Here is an 18,845-nt window from a genome sequence, read left to right on the forward strand (position 1 = left end):
AACTTAAAAATAACTTTCCAGTCTCATACCAGTACTTTTGGAAAATACAACAAAAATGAAATGCTAGAAAAATGATCATGTGCTTGGATGCCCGGTAATGTTAAACTACTCTAAAAGTTTTCAAAAGCCTAACTGTCAATTTCTGTTGCAGACTCCTAGTAGTTCGTAGACATCACAGATCCACCGACCCGAGGACCATATTTTGAGCAGGATTATTGGTGCCGCGCTTCTCAAAGTGTGGCCCCGACGGTTTGTGCTCTAAACAAGCCGTCTAGGTGCTTCTAATGCACCCCTGCAGTTTGTAAACCTCTACCTTAGAGCTGTTGGAGGATTAAGTCGTAATTAGTCTTTACGTATGACCCACTACCGAGAAATCCTGCATTTAAAATTCCCTAGGAATTCTTATATTTTTCTTTTCCTTAAAGAATTGTCGAGTGTATATAACGGGTTCATGGTGAGGATCTGCATACCGTGTACTATACTCAGTATGAGATTGGAAAAGGTAGAGATGTTTTGGATTTGAGGCAGTTTGCAAATTGCTGTTGTGAGACCTGCTTCTCATTCACTGTATGGCAGTTCTATTTGCTATGCCCCCATCGCTTCACTTCCAACACATCGCCAGCCCTCAAAGTTTATGTTATTTTTGACTCAAATTTGGAAAATGAGTTTTGAAAAAAAATCCAGATTTACTCTGTTGATCTCTAAACTATATAACCGGATTATCTGAACTTTATTTATCTTAAAAATACTCTTTTACAAGCCAGTGTTTATAAATGGATATTTAAAGGCCAGGCTCTCTCAATGCTGAACTTGCCCAGCTTGTACTAAACTTCCTTTTACACACTACCGTGTCTTTGGTGTGTCCTCCCAGACATCTAAAAACCAAACAAATCAAACACTCTTCATTGGATTTCCAAACTGGTTCGAGATGGAGACTGACCAGAATTTAGTTCTGCTTTGTCTTAACCAAAGTCTTCCCAGTCATTTCCCCAGTGTATAAATGACAGAAACGAGCCAACGATTTCTTGTTCATATCTACATCATGACTCTGCAAAACATCAGGACCTGGTTTTCTGCTGGGCTCTTCTGTCTTTTAATAGAGCTGTATGTGCATCTTGGGATCTGGACCAGTAAACTGCTTTTTCTGGTGTAGGGCCAAGCCTACAATGCCTATATCCTTGTTGTTCAGCTGTTGTGACTCGTCCTCCCCCCAAATATTTAAATCTTAGAGTATAGCCTTTCTAACCTCCTCTCCTGGTACTATTCCTGCCTTGATATGCTGCTGAAAGCCCTGACTGGCGTCAGAAATGGGCAGTGTTACCTCTTTGGTGGGTTTCAGTGGCTGTAAGCTTGAAGCTTATGGACTTAATATTGTTTTGAAAGTTAAATTCATCTCTGCTACAACCTCCAATCTGTTTAACAGCTTTTCACTTCTCCATATTACCTCTGTGTCTGCTCTTATTTGCACCCTGACTATCTCTAAAGTTCTGTGACAAAAGCATCACCTTTTTTAGAAGACAAGGCCTGTTTAGCGTCTTTGACGCAGCCTAGTACCAGGTGTGAACTATTGCCAGATACTTCGGTGTGAAGGGTTATCATCTTAGCTTTAATCCTGCCTTTTTTTGTATTCTTAAGGAAAGTTGCAGCCTTGTATAAACTGCAGCCTAGTAGTAGATTTCTTCTTTGTAAGAAGGTAAGATTCAATCCTTCAAACTTCTTTAATGTTCAATTCTTCCCAGACTACTTAAAGCGGATCAAAACATGACTAGGCCTCTTTTGGGTGATTGATTATTATTTAACATTGTTTGGTGGGTGTTAGCAATGCAGTCAGAGAGGAAAAGGCCATTAGAGATGTGCAAATTGGAAAAGAGAAGGTAAAACTAACACCATTTGCAGATGATAAGATTATATACCTGGAAAATCCAAGAGAATTTAGTCAAGTGTCAGGGTATATTCTTATTAGACAAACCAATAGCTTTTCTCTCTATAAGCAACTTGTTAGAAAATATAATAGAAGAAAATGCAACATTTATAATAGCAACCAAAGAAGTTAAAATTTAGAAATAAACTTTGCAAGAAATATGCAAGACCTATGTGAAGAAAAGCCAGCCTTGGTGGTCTAGTGGTTAAGATTCAGCATTCTCACTTCTGCGGCCTGAGTTCGTTTCCTGGTCAGGAAACCCCTCTGTCCAGTTGTCATACTGTGTCATGGTACGTGGATGGTATGTGTTGCTGTGATGCTGAAACCTATGCCACTGGTATTTCAGATACCAGCAAGGTCACCCACGGTGGACAGGTGTCAGTGGAGCTTCCAGACTAAGACAGACTAGGAGGAAGGACCTGGCCACCCACTGCCAAAAAAATTGGCCATGGAAACCCTACGAATAGCAGCAGAGCATTGTCTGATATAGTGCCACAAGGTGAGAGGATGGTGCAAAAAGATCGGACAGGGTTCCGCTCTGCTGTCCATACGGTTGGAGTTGGAATTGACTCCACAACCAATGTGAAGAAAACTTTAAAACGCTACTGAAGGACACAAAAGAAGACTTGAACAAATGGCAAGACATACCAGGTTCTCGGATAGGAAGGCTGAACAGGAAACAGATCAGTTCTCCTTAAGTTAATTTATGAAGGTAATGTGGTTTCAATAAAAATATGAATGATATATATGTTTTGTTCTAGAACTGGACACACTAATTTTAAAAATTCATGTGGAAAAATAAACAGGAATAGCTCTATTAATTATTAAAGGAGGAAGCCCTATCAGGTAGTAGAAGTAAAGCTTAATAATTTAAACAGTGTGGCGCTGGTCCATGTACTGGTACTGGTACTGACCATGATGGGTCAATGGAACAGAATAGAAAGATCAGAAATTCTTTAATACATATGGGAATGTAGCATATGATAAAGGTGCTATCTCAAATCAGTGGGGAAAAAAGTGGAATATTCAGTAAATGGTTATGGGACAACTGGGTAGCCACATGGAAAAAAAAGAAAAACCAACAGCAAGGTTGGATCTGTACTTCATATCTTACACCAGGATAAGTTCCAAAAGGTATATGATGATAATAGCTCATTCTTATTGAATGCTTACTATATGCCAGGCACTACAGTAATTACTTTACATTTGCATTTAATCTTCACAGTAACCCAACGAGGTAGTAACTATTATTATCCCCATTTTAGATGTGGAAACTGAGGCCCATACTGTTTTTCCATTTAGTTAAATGTGAAAAAAGAAACAGTTTAGTGTGAGAAACGGAGAATTCTTTTATAATCTTGGTGTGTCTTGGAATGCCTTTCTAACCATGACTTGAAAATCAGAAGACTTAAAAGATTGATAAATTCTATCACATCAAAATCAAAATCTGCGGGCAAAAATTACCATAAGCAAATTCAAAAGAAAAACTGGGGTAAATATTTGCACCTCATATCGTAGGTGAAGGACTAGTCTTCCTAATGTATAAGAAGCTCCTAGAAACTTATTAGGAGACAACAACATCCATTAGAAAAACAGGCGGGGGTTATGAACAGCTTATAGAAAAGGAAGTACAGTTGGCTCTTAAACATAGAAAAGGATGCTCCACTTCACTGACAAAGAGGAGGATGCAAGAACCATTTTTCATTTTTCAGATTGGCAAAAATCCAGAACTTTGACAATACACTCTGTTGGTAATTCCGTAAGGAAAGAGATGCTCTTGTACGTTGCTGGTGAGAGTCTGAATTGGCTCAGCTCTTATGGAAGGCAATTTGGCAATATCTATAAAAAAACTTAACTGCATCTACCTTTTGACCCTGGAATTCAATTTCGGGGAGTTTATCCTACAGACGCACTTGCATGTATGCCAAATGATGATTGAACCAGGTTATTCTCTGCAGCTTTGTTTGCAGTAGTTGAAGACTGGAAACGACCCAAACGCCCATCAATAGGGGCTAGTTAAATAAATTATGGTTTGTTCTCACAATGGAATATGCAGCTGTAAAAAAGAACATGGAAAACCTATATGAATGGGTATGGAGAGATTGCCAAGATATAGTATTAAGTGAAAAAAGCAATATCAGAACAGTGTTACATAGTATGCTAACCTTTGTGCGAACAGGGAGGAAAATAATAATATGTATGCACAAAGAAACTTTGAAAGGATTGCTAAGAAACTAATAGCTGGGGAGAGAGCTATGCAGTGAGCTGAAGATGGATGAGAAACACAGGTGGGAGGCTTGACTTCATGCTTTTTTATAACTTTTGATTCTTGTAATGTGACTGCGTTACTGAATTAAATAACCCCACTTTGAAGATGATCTCTCTCTGCTGTTTGTCGTCTAATTGACCACCTTTCTATCATCTTTTGTCATCCCTATTTCAAGTTCTATTTTTTTTTAAATTTTACTCTCTTTTTCTTGTCAAGTAGGTCTTTTTCCCCCCAATTTGCTTTTGTAATCAAAATCTACATTTTGGCGTGATTTAAAAATCTAAATTTAGAGGGTGAAATTGGAATAAGTTAATCCAAGTCATTTTACATTTCATAAATATTCATTTTTATTGAAGCGTCAATTGTGGTAGCATCATTTATACAAAGAAAAGATCTTTGGGGACAAATTCCTTCCACTATTATGTAGAAAGCATTATGTGTATTTCTTTTATTTTGAGTGATGTACATGGACTTTTAAAAGAAAATGATAGAAAACAATTTTCCTTTTAGAAAAATTTCCCGCAGTGTGTGATTAATTTCTAAATTGTAGGACACAGAACTATTATTTCTCTCCTTTGCATCCTGTCTAACGCTCTTTATTTCATCCTGTGTTTCAGAACGCTCAGTGTTCCCCTGAGGTCCTGGGATAAGAGTTTTCCGTACCTCTCAGGATTTCATCTTTATCTTCTCAGCCTTCCTCCCCACTATGCCCCTCTAGAACCCCATCTTCTGGCTAACAAATGTTTCAGTGTTTTGCCTCTAAAATCGCTCATGTGATTCTACCCAAGTGGGTTCCACACTCCAGTCTTTTCATTTAGTCATTCATTAAATGCTTGCTTAGGTAAAATATTGTGTTTTCCATCTATCTTTATCCCACCTCTTCCTCAACACATGCCCTGCTTGAATTCCACTTCTCGCATAAACCATCCCTTTCCTCTCCAGCCTAAGTGGCTCCTTTCTTTTCTACTGGACAAATAATTACGTACTGTTTTATGAATCCATCCTTCTATCGGATCTTGCATTGTTCCTTCGATGTCTTGTTGCTACCCAAGTTATTAAATCTATGTCTTGGCTCCGCACGTGAGGGTGAGCTGCCCAGAGAGATGGCCGTGTGGAGGAGGAGCCGTGTTTCACTCCTTGAAGGGAGGAGTCTGGCTGTGTTTGATCCTCATTTAATCCTCTAGTCTGTAGCGCTTCCCAAAGGGCCCCGCCTGCGTCAGGCACTCAGTAATGGTTTGTGGATACCTGGCAAAGATGCTTAATGCTTGAAAACAGACGAAAAAGGTGGTTTTTTTGTGTGACCGTTGTGTGCCAATGTGACACAGAGAAGCTAACACAGCTGATCTTTTGTCCATGGGCTATGCACTGTAAATTGTTTTTCCACTAGTGGTGATGGATTTGTGCTGATTTCCAGGTTTTCTTTCAGTCACTCTTGTGACCAGAGGTAAACTTTTCTCCTGGCCAGGATGAATGATGAGGAGCCCCTCATCTTTAAATCTCTGAGCAGGGACTTGCTAGGAATCTGCAGCAGTGGTGGGGAAGGAGGCGTCATGTTCAGCACTATCCATCTGGGGCCGTGGCCTGCCACCCTCAGGTTCACGGGTCACTGCAAGCCCCTGCCTTGTCTGGGGGAGGGAGGAGAGTGAGGAATGGGAGGCTGGTTGGGTGAGGAGACATCAGCCTGTGGCATGGGCCCCAAGAGAGCCGGCGGCCTCCAGGCCCTCAGCAAGGACCAGAGTGGAGACCTCTTTGCTGAGCTTGGTCTGGCCTCTTCACAGGCCCAAGTGGCTTGCCAGCTGTCACTCCTGCTGCTTGGGCAGATGGCCAGGGCCCTTCTTGTGCCACAGCAGCTGGCTGGCCCTGCCATCCTGTGCCAGCCAAAATCATCGAACTCGGGGTAACGTACGAAAGACTGAATTCTGCAAAAGATGGTTTCGAGGTGTCAGTGAGCGATCAGTGGAAGCTGTGGGTCTTGTATACCCTATTCTCTCATCTTTCTTCCATCATAAATTCCCAGTTTGTCTGAGAGTATCACAACATCTAGTGTTTGGTGAAAATGTAGCACTAGATTGCACGTTACTTGAGGGCAGGAATCCTCTTATTCTTTGTGCCTGGAACACAGCAGTCGGACAATTGATATTTGTTGAATGAGTGTAGCATGTTGCATTGTGAGCTCTGAGAGGCAGGCTCCCCTGAGCAGTATCATATGTAATAGACATACACATATTATGTATTATGGCACATAATAGGCAATAACTGTTTGAAGGAGTAATGAAGAGGAGAACAGTGCATTGAAGAAGACAGGAAGGGTTGGGGTTTGGGGCCTTGGGATTCCCATTGTTTGCTGGTTTCCATGTTACGGGTTTTTCCTATCAGAAAACTTTGTTAGCTGGACAGAATTTCTGCAGCCAGATGGAAATGTATGTGATAAAGAGTGGCCATATTTGTTGAATGGAGTGTCATGTCCACCCTGTTACATGAGGCAGTCTCTTTACCTGCCACTTCCTCTCCTTCCTGTAGTTCAGAGCATCAGCCTAGGCTTCGCTGCACAGAGCTGAGTTTCTGCCCTGCTGCCCAGAGCTTGAGCTACGTCAGATTTCTAGCGGGCTGTGGTTGTGTCATCATATAGTTCAATTTTTTTAGCTTGTATATGTCTCCTTACAAATTTTTAAGCTAAGAGCTATAAGAGGTTGAGAGTGTCTGGGGACAGCCTTATTTTTGAGTAAGTGAAATGGGCATTTATGGGCATCGCCCCCTTCATTGCCCTCATTTTATTGCTTTACTCTTTCTACCCTTCTTCTCATGGATGACTAGCTTCTTTCCAACCACTCTTGTCAGTGGATGGCTCCTGAAATCTATCTCATCTTGCACAAGTTCCCCTTTTCCGTTTCCAAATACTTACAGGATGTGTATGTCTTGCCGTAACCCTAAACTCAATTCTGAAACCAAACTTACCATTTTCCCTTCAAAACATTGGCTACGTATTTTAATATTCCCATTTCTGTCAGTGGCACTACTATGTTCTCAAGTCCCCAAAACTTAGCCTCATTCATCTTTGATCTTTGCCTCTGTATTTAATATGTCCCTCCTCCAGTAAGTCTTGATTGTTGCTTGCCTTCTGTGTTAGTCAGGGTTCCCCAGAGAAACAAAACTAACAGGATATATATAGATATATAGAAAGAGACTTATTATGAAGGATTGGCTCATGTAGTAATGGAGGCTAAGCCCAAGATCTGTCTTCTGCAAGCTGGAGGCCCAGGATAGCTGGTGGTGTAATTCCAGTCCAACCCTCAAGGCCTGAGACCCAGGGGAGCCAGTGGTATAAATCTTGGTCTGACTCCTAAGGCCGGAGAACAGGAGCATCTAAGGGCAGGAGCAGATGGATGTCCCAGCTCCATCAGAGACAGTGAATTCACCTTTCCTCCACTTTTTGTTCTAATCTGATCCGATTGGGCGCGGCTCTCCTGCATTTCATTTTGTCCCTGCTTAGGCAATAGTGGTAAGTAGGTGATCCATGTGGTGACACTCCTCATGGTGGAATTAGAAACTTTCTGTAGCTGGCTGCTGATCTCGGTGTTCCAGATCTCTGCTTCTACCCGAGCCGACTCCTGCTCTTAGCTCCTTCCTCCTGGGATGTTTGCTTTCTTCCTCACAACCCATCTAAATCTTCCTGGGCCATTCAAGGCTAAACTCAGTTCTTCCCCTTCCATGCTGCCTTGTGGGGACTGTGTCCGAAGATTACTCTTAGGGTTGGAGGTGGAGCTATGGTTTGGGGTCCTATTTTGTGCTTCATTCTAATATGTCTCCCTAGGGAGAAGAATGAAGGTTGAGTTCCTTTAATATAGCTGGAGCTCAGTGATTGCTATTTTTCTCCCTTGTGTTTCCTGAACTCCTAGCCTGGTTATGGTGCCCTGCTGGCATGGCCAGAGCTCTTGGATTACAATGGCTAAGCTGCTTGGCATTCTGGTAACTTTCCGCTGGATGTCCTATCAAATTGTTCTTCCCATGATACTTGCCTACTTTGACTCATGAGGCTGTTCAAAGATAAACTGAGGCATATTGAAAGTTTTGAGTTTATTTGAGCAAAAATTGATTCCAACTGGGCAGCATCCAGTCTAGCAGATAAAGAAGAGCTCCAAGGAGCTGTACAAAATGGAAGATTTTATAGGCAGAGGTGAGTGGGAACAAGGACCTTACACTAGGCAAAAAAGCGGGTGGGTTATTGCAGGGTTACCATCCTCTGGGGGAGGGCACGGGTCTGTCAGGCAGACTACCTAACCAGGGCTGATCAGGTGATTCCTGACTGATTTAAGATTTCATTTCTGGGAGAGCTGAAACTGTAACTAAGTTCAGCCTTGGTTTGGTGACGTGGGACTTAGCGTAAGTGACTCCATTTTGGGCCTGTTTTTTTTTTTTTTTTAACAATGCCACTGCTTGATTTTACCTTGACCAGAGACTGCCAGATCCTCTGGGTCAGCTGGGACGTCTTCTGTAAGCTGGCTCTCACAAAAGGTCAGATAAGGTTATCGCCCTTCGTAAACGAAGACGTGGTTCCTTATATTTCTGTAGGACTTTTGTATCATTTCATGTGAGCATATCTACAGTGTGTCTCAGCAGGGTATATTTCTGATCCACAGCTTGTTGAGTAAGTGTATTAAATTTGCATTATAATAGAGCAAAGACTGGTAATAGTGAAACTGGAAGAAATGCAGAATTACAATATGTTTCGATGAATATATTATCATTACATTTTTAAAAAATAAAGCATAAAATTTGGAAACATTGAATGTCTTCCCAGGGCGTGTATGTAAAATGAATTCTTTTGAAAATGTTACCACAGTAGGGTAATAACATTGGTGTTGAATTTTCCTCTGGGGAACTTTTTCATATTTACCTTTGATTTTTGATTCTTTTTTAATCTGCAGTTTACTATTAGGTAATTTATAGTTTGCTTAGGTCAAATACAATGTGAAAAATTAAAAAGCATTGTTCACATGAGGCCAAAAATTATTCTTTGGCCAACTGGAAAAAATCTGATATTTTAACAGATTTCACCCAAAAGGCAAGAGTCATGAAAATGAAATACTGTGAGGGAATTCATAGCTTTCCAGCTGGAGAAAAATGAAACCTGAACTAAAAAGCCCTGAATGTGCTGTGGTTAGCAGATGAAAAGAACACCGTGTTAGAATTTGCAGAACGGAGCAGCCAGCTGTCAAATAGAGCCCCGGAGAAAACTCTGCATTGCTGAAAACCTCCATTTCCTCTCTCTTCTTAAGATCCGATTCATAAAGAGCTACGTCATCTAGCAGTAAGCCCTCCGCAGCAACGCCTGCTGGTCCCTGGGGCTCCGAGCTCAGCGCTCTGCATTCCTCGCACACCGAGACGTGTGCACTGGCATGAAGCAGCGCCGCCCCGAGCTCCCGGCTCCCCCCACGGCGGGCTGCGGCGGGCCTGATAACAGCCTGGGCTCACGCGGGGTCTCTCCCTGACAGCCCCCCGGCAGGTTGCCGGGAAACCGCCTACCTCCAAGAGCGGAGACTGCGCCCCACTGCCTCTGAATGTCAGAGAGGCTTGAGGAGCCCCTTGCAGATAACTTTTATTTTAAGAAATTAAAAAAAAAAAACCCAGTTTTTTCTCCTTCAGGATTATGCTCTTCCTAAGAAGCTCTGTGGATTTCTTTCGATAAGTGGAATAAAGGAGAATAATTATATTCTGGTGGAAATTAGGAGTTGAGTGAATAAGATTAGGTAGCTGTTTGCTGCTCTTGTTTTGGGGAAAGACGCACCCGATTGATGGAATAAGCTATGTACATTTAAATATGAATTTTCAAGGACCAGATATGAGCCAAGGGATTTCTATTAATATAATGATGGAACTTAAGCCTTAACTATTCTGGTTCATTAAAAACCTGACAATTATTTTTTTCAGAATAAGGAGATTCGTTAAAGAGCTGAAGCCTGGGCTTCATTTTATGAGACATTTGCTTTGGAACTTGTGGGGTGGTTGACCAACAAAATTGATATAATTTTAAAAATGAGGACTCTATTGTTTACTCCATACGGTTATGTTAAACTAATTAGAAAGAACCAAGTGATCTTCACTCTCAGTCTCTAGTTTCTTTTCCTGGCGAGTCTGGTAGTGGGCTCTTCTCATTGCCCAGGGTGGGCTGGTCCTACCCACTCTGTGCTTCCAGGCCCTTCTTACTTAAATCTTAGATCTTTATTCCTATTTTTGCTTAAAGTTTGCTATGTATTTTAAATAATTTTTCTTCTCTTCTCCCAACTTCCCAAGTAACCAATGTCTAAAACCAGAGAGCATTCTTCAGTACCTTTCTCTATATTCATAAAATCGTGCACAAACACACGTTATTTATTGTTGGTGTTTTATAAAAATGGATCAGCTTATATTCTATGCATCTCACTTAGTACATCATGGAAATATGTCTAAGTCATCTGGTATATCTTAAAGTTTCATTTAAAAAATTAATAGACTTAATTTTTTCGAACAGTTTTAGGTTTATAGAAAAATTGAGTGGAAAGTACGTAGAGTTCCCATATACTGATCCCCTCACCCTCCACCCCCCCATCTCCCCTATTAACATTTTGCATGAGTATGGTACATTTGTTAAAATTCATGAGCCAATATTGATACATTATTATTAACTAAAGTCCATACTTTACATTAGGCTTCATTCTTTGTGTTGTATATTCTATGGGTTTGGACAAATGTGTAATGACATGTATTCACCATTACAGTATCATACAGAATAGTTTCACTGCCCTCAAAATCCCATATGTTTTGCCTATTCATTCCTTCTCCTCCACGGAACCCCTGACAACCACTGATCTTTTTACTGTCTCCATAGTTTTGCCTTTTCAAAAATGTCATATAGTTGGAATTGTACAGTATGTAGCATTTTCAGATTGGCTGCTTTCACTTAGCAATGTTCATTTAGGGTTCCTCCACATCCTGCTAGCTCGTTTTTTGTTTGCCTTTTTTTTTTTAGTGCTGAATAATATTCCAGTGTATGGATATACCACAGTTTGTTTATTCATTCACCTATTGAAGAAGATCTTGCTTGCTTCCAAGTTTTGGTAATTATGAATAAAGCTACTATAAACATTCTTGTGCAGGTTTTTGTGTAGACATAAGTTTTCAACTCTTTTGGGTAAATACCAAAGAGCATGATTACTGGTATGATTCCTATGGTATGAATATGTTTAGTTTTGTGAGAAACTGCCAAACTGCTCCAAAGAGGTTTGCATTCTCACCAGCATTAAATGAGAGGTCCTGTTGCTTTATGTCCTTGCTGGCATTTGGTGGTGGTGTTGTTTTGGATTTTAGCCATTCTAATAGGTTTGTGGTGGTATCTCATTGTTATTTTAATCTGCTATTCCCTAATGACATATGATGATGAGCATCTTTTTATAGGCATATTTACTCTTTGTATATCTTCTTTGGTGAAGTGTCTGCTCATGTCTTCTGTCCATTTTTTAATTGGATTGTTTTCTTATTGTTGAGTTTTAAGTGCTCTTTGTATATTTTGGATAACAGTCCTTTATTAGATATATCTTTTGCAAATATTTTCTCCTAGACTATGGTCTGTCTTCTTATACTCTTGACAGGGTCTTTCGCAGAGCAGACGTTTTTAATTTTAATGAAGTCCAACTTATCAATTTTTTCTTTTGTGGATCGTGCTTTTGGTGTAGTATCTAAAAAGTCATTGCCAAAACTAAGGTCACCTAAATTTTCTCCTATGTTATTTTCTAGAAGTTTTATAGGTTTGCATTTTAAATTTTGAGGTAACTTTTGTGGAAGATGTAAGGTCTAGGTCTAGATTCATTTTTTTTTTTTTTTGCATGTGAATGTCCAATTGTTCTAGTATTATTTGTGGAAAAGACTATCTTTGCTCTATTGCGTTGCCTTTGCTCCTTTGTCAAAGATCAGTTGACTGTTTTTCTGTGTCTGTTTCTGGGCTGTCTATTCTGTCCCATTGATCCATTTGTCTATTCTTTCACCAATACCACACTGTCTTGATTATGGTAGTTTTATAGTAAGTCTTAAAGTTGGGTTGTCACTCCTTCAACTTTGTTCTTCAATATGGTACTGGTAACTGTGGCTCTTTTCCTCTCCATAGAAACTTTAGAATTATAACTTGCTGGGGTTTTGATTGGGATTGTGTTGAATCTATAGATCAAGTTGGGAAGACCTGACATCTTGACAGTGTTGAGTCTTCCTATGCATATGCAGGGAATATCTCTCCATTTATGTAGATTTTCTATGATTTATTTCATGAGAGATTTGTAGTTTTCCTCATAGAGAATTTGTACATAATTTGTTAAGATTTATATCTCACTATTTAATTACTTTTGGTGCTAATGTAAATGGTATTATATTTTTTATTTCAAATTCCAGTTTTTCCTTGCTAGTGTATAAGAAAGTTAGTGTTTGTATATTAACCTTGTATCCTATAACCTTGCTATTACTGCTAATTAGTTCTAAGAGGGTTTTTTTTTTTTTTTGTCTTTGGGATTTTCTGTGTAAACAATCATGTCAACTGTGAACAAAGACAATTTTCTTTCTTCTCAATCTGTATACCTTTTATTTCCTTTTCTTATCTTATTACATTAGCTGGTGCTTCCAGTACAATGTTGAATAGAAGTGGTGAGAGGGGACATCCTTGCCTTGTTCCTGATCTTAGCAGGCAAGCATCTGATTTCTCACCTTTAATTATCATCTTAGTTGTAGGTTTTTTGTACATGTTCTTTATCAGGTTGAGGAAGTTCCCCTTTAACCCTAGTTTGCTGAAATTTAATATGTTGTTTTTAGTGGTTGCATAATATCCCATGGTATGCATGTACCACAGTTTATTAAAATAAAACAAAATAAAGCCAACCTCTTTATCAGTTATTAAGTGTTTGGCTCCAGTAGTACTATAGATATGTTTATTAATCATGGTATGTGGTGTATGTATGGTAAGCACTTATGAATAGCTTCCTTGTAAATCTCGCCAAAGGAGATAAAGTTGGTGCTAGATTATGGAATGCCTTGAAGCCAACCTAAGTAAGGAGTTTGAATCAGAATGGAAAATGGAAAGAATGTAGGTTCTGTGATGGTGCATACTTTGGGGGAAGTCAGAGGTTTAGGTAGGCAGATGCTAACCCCCTTATCCATGAAATGTAAACATCTTATGGGTCTTAGATGCTTGCAAGTGCATTTGGGTTGGTTCTAGATACGGCTTGGCAGCCAGGTTATGGTATTGTTTGTTCTGAGAACTTAAAGGTCAGTTTGCATCTAGAGTTATGACCCAGTTACATTTCATGAACTAGACTACAAAGTTTTAGCATCTTTACTATAAACTAGGGGTTGGCAAAATATGGCCTGTGAGCCAAATTTGGCCTGCAACTTGTTTTTTTTATTATTAAACTTTTTATTTTGAGGTAATTGTAAGATTCACATGCAGTTGTGAGAAATAATACAAAGAAATTACCCAGTTACCCAGTTTCCCCAGTGGTAACATCTTGGAAATCTATTATACAGTATCACAACCAGGATATTGACAATGATAGAGTCATAAACAGAACAGTTATATCATCACAAGGATCCTGTGTTGCCCTTTTTTTTTTGTTTTGGTGGGGAAGATTTTCGCTAAGCTAACATCTGTTGCCAATCTTCCTCTTGAGGAAGATTGTCGCTAAGCTAACATCTGTGCCAGTCGTCCTCTATTTTGTGGGATGCTGCCACAGCATGGCTGATGAGTGGTATGTAGGTCTGCAGCTGGGATCCAAACCCGTGAACCCCGGGCTGCTGAATCAGAACGTGTGAACTTAACCACTATGCCACCGGGCCGGCCCCTGTGTTGCCCTTTTATAGCCACACCCACCTCCTTCTTCATCCCCCCCCCATCCCTAACACCTGGCTACCACTAATCTGACCTCCATTTCTGTAATTTTGTCATATCAAGAATGTTATATAAATGGAATCATATAACATATAACCTTTTGGTTACGTTTTTTCAATCAATGTAATTCCCTGGGGAGTCATTCACGTTGTTGCATGTATCAATGCTTTGTTCCCTTTTATTGCTGAGTAGTATTCCATGATATGGGTGTACCACAGTTTGTTTAATCATTCACCCATTGAAAGACATCAGGATTGTTTCCAGCTTTTGCCTGTTATGAATAAATATGCTATGAACATTTGTGTACGGGTTTTCATGTGAATGTGATTTTCATTTCTCTGGGAGGAATGCCCAGAAGTGTAATTTCTGGGTCATATGGTAGTTGCATGTTTAGTTTTATAAGAAAGTGCCAGAGTGGTGGTACCATTTTACGTTCCCACTAGCAACATCTGAGTGGTTCAGTCTTTGCATTCTCACCAGCATTGATGTTGTCATTATTTTCTATTTTAGCCATTCTGGTAGGCGTGTAGTGATGTCTTGTCATTGGTTTAAATTTTTGTCTACCTAATAGCTAATGATATTGAACATCTTTTCATGTGCTTTCATGTCATTTGTATATCCTCTTCAGTGAAATGTCTGGTAAAATTGGGTTATTTGTTTTTTTACTGTTCTGTTTTATGAATTCTTTGTATATTCTGAATACTAATTCTTTGTCAAATACGTGGCTTGCAAATATTTCTCCTTGCCTATAGTTTAAAAGTGTTCAATATTGATGAGTTTCAGTTTATCAATTTTTCCTTTTATGGATTGTGCTTTTTGTGTTAAGTCTAAGTACTCTTTGCGTAGCCTTGATCCCAAAGATTTTCTCTTATTTTTCTTCTAAAAGTTTTATAGTTTCATATTTTACGTTTAAGTCTGTGATCTATTTTGAACTAATTGTTGTTTAGGGTTTGAGATTTAGTTTGAGGTTTATTTATTTATTTTTTTGGTGTATGGATATCTGATTGCTAAAGCACAGTTTGTTGAAATCTTTCCTCCGTTGAATTGCTTCTGCACCTTTGTGAAAAATCAGTTGAGCATATTTGTGTGGGTCTACTTCTGGGTTCTTATTTTCTTCTATTGATCTGTGTGTCCACTTCTCTGCCAATGCCACACTGTCCTGGTTACTGTAGCTATATAGTAGGCCTTAATATTGGTCAGAGTCATCCCTCCTACTTAATTTTTTTCATGATTGTTTTAACTGTTCTAAGGCTTGTGCCTTTCCACATAAATTTGAGAGTAAACTTGTCTATAATACTGTATCATTCCACTTATATAAGTTACTTATAGTAGTCAGAAGTATAAAGAGAGAAAATAGAATGGTAGTTGCCAGGAGGTTGGTGGGAGGTGGGGGGTGGGGAGGAGAGAAGGAGGAGTTATTGTTTAATGGGTATAGACTTTCAGTCTTACAAAATGAAAAGAGTTATGGGGATGGATGGTGGTAATGGTTGCAGAACAATGTAAATGAATGTATTTAATCATTGAACTATATACTTAAAAATGGTTAAGATGGTAAATTTTGTGTTATGTGTATTTTACCACAACAGAAGAGAATAGACGCACACACACACACATACACATGCACACAAAGAATAAACTTGTCTATGTTTACAGAAAAACCTTGCTAGGATTTTGATAGGAATTGTATTGAAATCATAGATCGATTTGGACATAATTGTTGTCTTTCCTGTGTTGAGTCTTCTAATCCATGAGCATTTATTTAGGTTTTCTTTGATATCTTTCATCAGTGTTTTGTAATTTTCAGTGTATAGATCTTGTATATGTTTGTTAAGTTCATACCTAAGTTTTTCATTTTTTTTGGAGCGATTGTAAATTATATTGTTTCTTCAATTTCAGTTTCCATATGTTCATTATTAGTATATAGGAATGCAGTTGATTTTTGTGTTCATCTTATATCCTCCAACCTTGCTGAACCCACTTGTTAGTTTTAGGAGAGGGCTTTTTGTTTGTGTGTGTGTGTATTACTAGGAATTTTCTATGCAGACAATCATGTCATCTGGAAATAGAGACAGTTTTAATCTGTATACCTTTTATTTCTTTTTCTTACCTTATTGCAGTGGCTAGAACTTCTAGTACTATGTTAAATAAGAGTGATTGGAGTGGACATTGTTACCTTGTTCCAACTCTTAGGGGAAAAGCCTTCAGTCTTTCACAGTTAAGTGTGATGTTAGCTGCAGGTTTTTGCAGATGCTCTTTATTGAGTTGAGGTAATTCCCTTCTGTTCCTAACTTGCTGAGAGTTTTATCATAAATGGGTCTTCCACCACCTATTTTTATAAATAAAGTTTCTTGGGACACAGACACACTTATTGATTCATCTATTGTCTGTGTCTGCTTTTGCACTATAACACCAGAGCTGAGTAGTTGTGACAGAGGTCGTATGACTCTCAAAGCCTAAAATATTTATTATCTGGCTTTTATAGAAAAGGTTTTCTTACTCCTGCTATAGTTTCTTAAAGTATTTCTTTTGGTTTGCCTTTTTTTTGGTCAGAGTTTCTCCTATCTCTTGATACCATAAGGAGATTGCAAACTCACAATCATGCCACATGTGTACCTTCAATTGACTAAGATCCTGAGTTGGCCAGTGCTCACCTCAAAAGAAAGCAGAGTATGGATGTGTGTAGATCTGTAGATGTGTGGATCCGAAGGCCATTCCTACAATAGCATGTCTGTGTTTCTGTCAGCAATGGTATTTTGGGTTGTTCTTAGCCTGATAACTACTGTTAGCTCCTCACCTTGACTGTCAACCTGAACAAATTGCCTGCGCTTACTTCGTGGCCTGAACCTTCTTTCCTACCCCGACTCCCTGACGCTTACTGTAGTCTGCATTGCTGAGTTCCAGAATGTTTACATCATGGGAAGATACATGACTTTAGTGGTTTCTAAATGGTCTAGTGGAGTGTTGTGTTCTAAACTTGATGACTCTTTACACTGTAGTTACGTATTTATTATATTTTGTTTTTCAAAGGGAGTTTTAAAGTCTTTAGCTTTGGCAAGTTTGTTGTTTTGGCTGAAAATGAGGAGCTGGATAAACGATGCCATGAGTCAAGTTAGGAAATAAGTGAATATGCTCCTTTGATCAATGAAAGGTAAACCATTGCGGTTTTGTGCTGACTGATTATTAATTCGTAGAGATAATGTGTCCTGCATCTCTACATACACATTTTGTTCTGGCTTGCTTGATCTACTCTCTCCAGAACATGTCTTTACTGATAATAACCATTTTTCTTCTCTTTGCCAGGCTTCCTTTTATCCAGTTACCACCTCCTCCCTCAGTGATGTCTTCTCTTCCTCTCCAACCCATTTTGACCCTCCTCTTTTAGGAACCTCTAGCGCTTCTTTTCTTTACTACTCATTTGACAGGCAATCATATTGTTTGAAGACATCTTGCATTGTTGTCTTATTATTATTTAACTTTATAATTGTGATTGTGATTTAACTTTAAGGTAGTATATGTTTTCTCTATAACTGCATTTTAAGTTTAGTGAGGGCTTATTTACTTATTTGAATCCCTCATGCCTATCTGTGTTTATGTCACATGATAATTATTAGTTAAGTGAAGGAAAGAATGATTGAGTTTCTGCTCTGTGTAATATTATGTTTGGAAGTTGTCTGTTCAATAAAATTCTTTTAGTATGGTGCAGGTCAATAGATATTAATATTAATGAATCTTGATAAATGGATGCTCTGTTTTTAACTTACCTTCCAGCACAAGCTATCCATCTTTAGAAATTTGATTATGACTGCTTGTGTGAACCTAATGGCTGACTTTTCAAATAGTTATTAGAGGAGATCTGAGCTCTTAGCTGATATATTACAATTTGTGTTTAATATTTATGGAAGAGAAGTCTTTCTACAAATATGTAAAAATATTGCTGAGTGAAGGAAATAGCTCCCAGTGTGACAGAAGAAAATATCTTAAAAAGGTCTGCAGTTATCTGCAGTTTCCCCAAGGTTGTGTTTACATGAAAAAGACATTGTTTTATGTTCTAGAATCAAGAGATGATTTTATGATTTAACAAGTTTCACCAAGAACTTTTGTAAGGTTATCAGTAAAAGCAAAACTACTACAGAGATCACATGGCAATATTAGTCTCTGGATTCATTGAGTTTGCTGCATTCCTTTAGTATCATTCATATTTTTCTCCCGAGGGTACCACTTTCCTCTCTTGACTTAATACCAAGATATGGAAACTCATTTATGCTGTGGTGTGTGATGCTGGGAAATGAATGCCTGTTTATTATCTCTCTCTACAGGACTTTTCTTGACCATAGGTAGATGTTTGCTGCCTCAATATAAATAGGCAGCTTTCAGAAATGTATTCTCTAGTGAGGGACAAGTTGGTTTGGTGGAAAGCACAGGCATTTCATGTCTGGACCGTGACTCTGGACTTCACCTCATATGCTTACCAGCTGTGTGAGCTTGAACTCATTTGTCTCAGTTTTCTCATTTGTAAAATGGAAACAATGGCACCTACCTCAAGTGGATGTTTCTGGGAATAGATGAGATGATAAGAAAGAGCCTAGCATGATACCTGGCTCCTGGCAAATGGGCAGAATGTTTCTTTTGCAGTCTGATGTGTTCAGTGGGGGCGTTTGGGGACAGCTTACTGCTGTGTTCTTGCCCCCTGTTCTGTGAAATTGGCTCATGGCTGTGTCATATCATCACACTCACCAAAAGAGCTGCCATGTGGG

General features: G+C 39.0%; 1 protein-coding gene across 8 annotated transcripts in view; it reads left to right on the forward strand.

Moving 5' to 3' along the window:
- MSRA (methionine sulfoxide reductase A) overlaps nucleotides 1-18,845 on the forward strand; it is a 384,931-nt gene that overhangs the window by 1,412 nt on the left and 364,674 nt on the right. The gene's annotated exons all lie outside the window — the stretch shown is intronic.

This window comes from Equus caballus, chromosome 2, assembly GCF_041296265.1.
Source record: "Equus caballus isolate H_3958 breed thoroughbred chromosome 2, TB-T2T, whole genome shotgun sequence".
Lineage (NCBI taxonomy): Eukaryota > Metazoa > Chordata > Mammalia > Perissodactyla > Equidae > Equus > Equus caballus.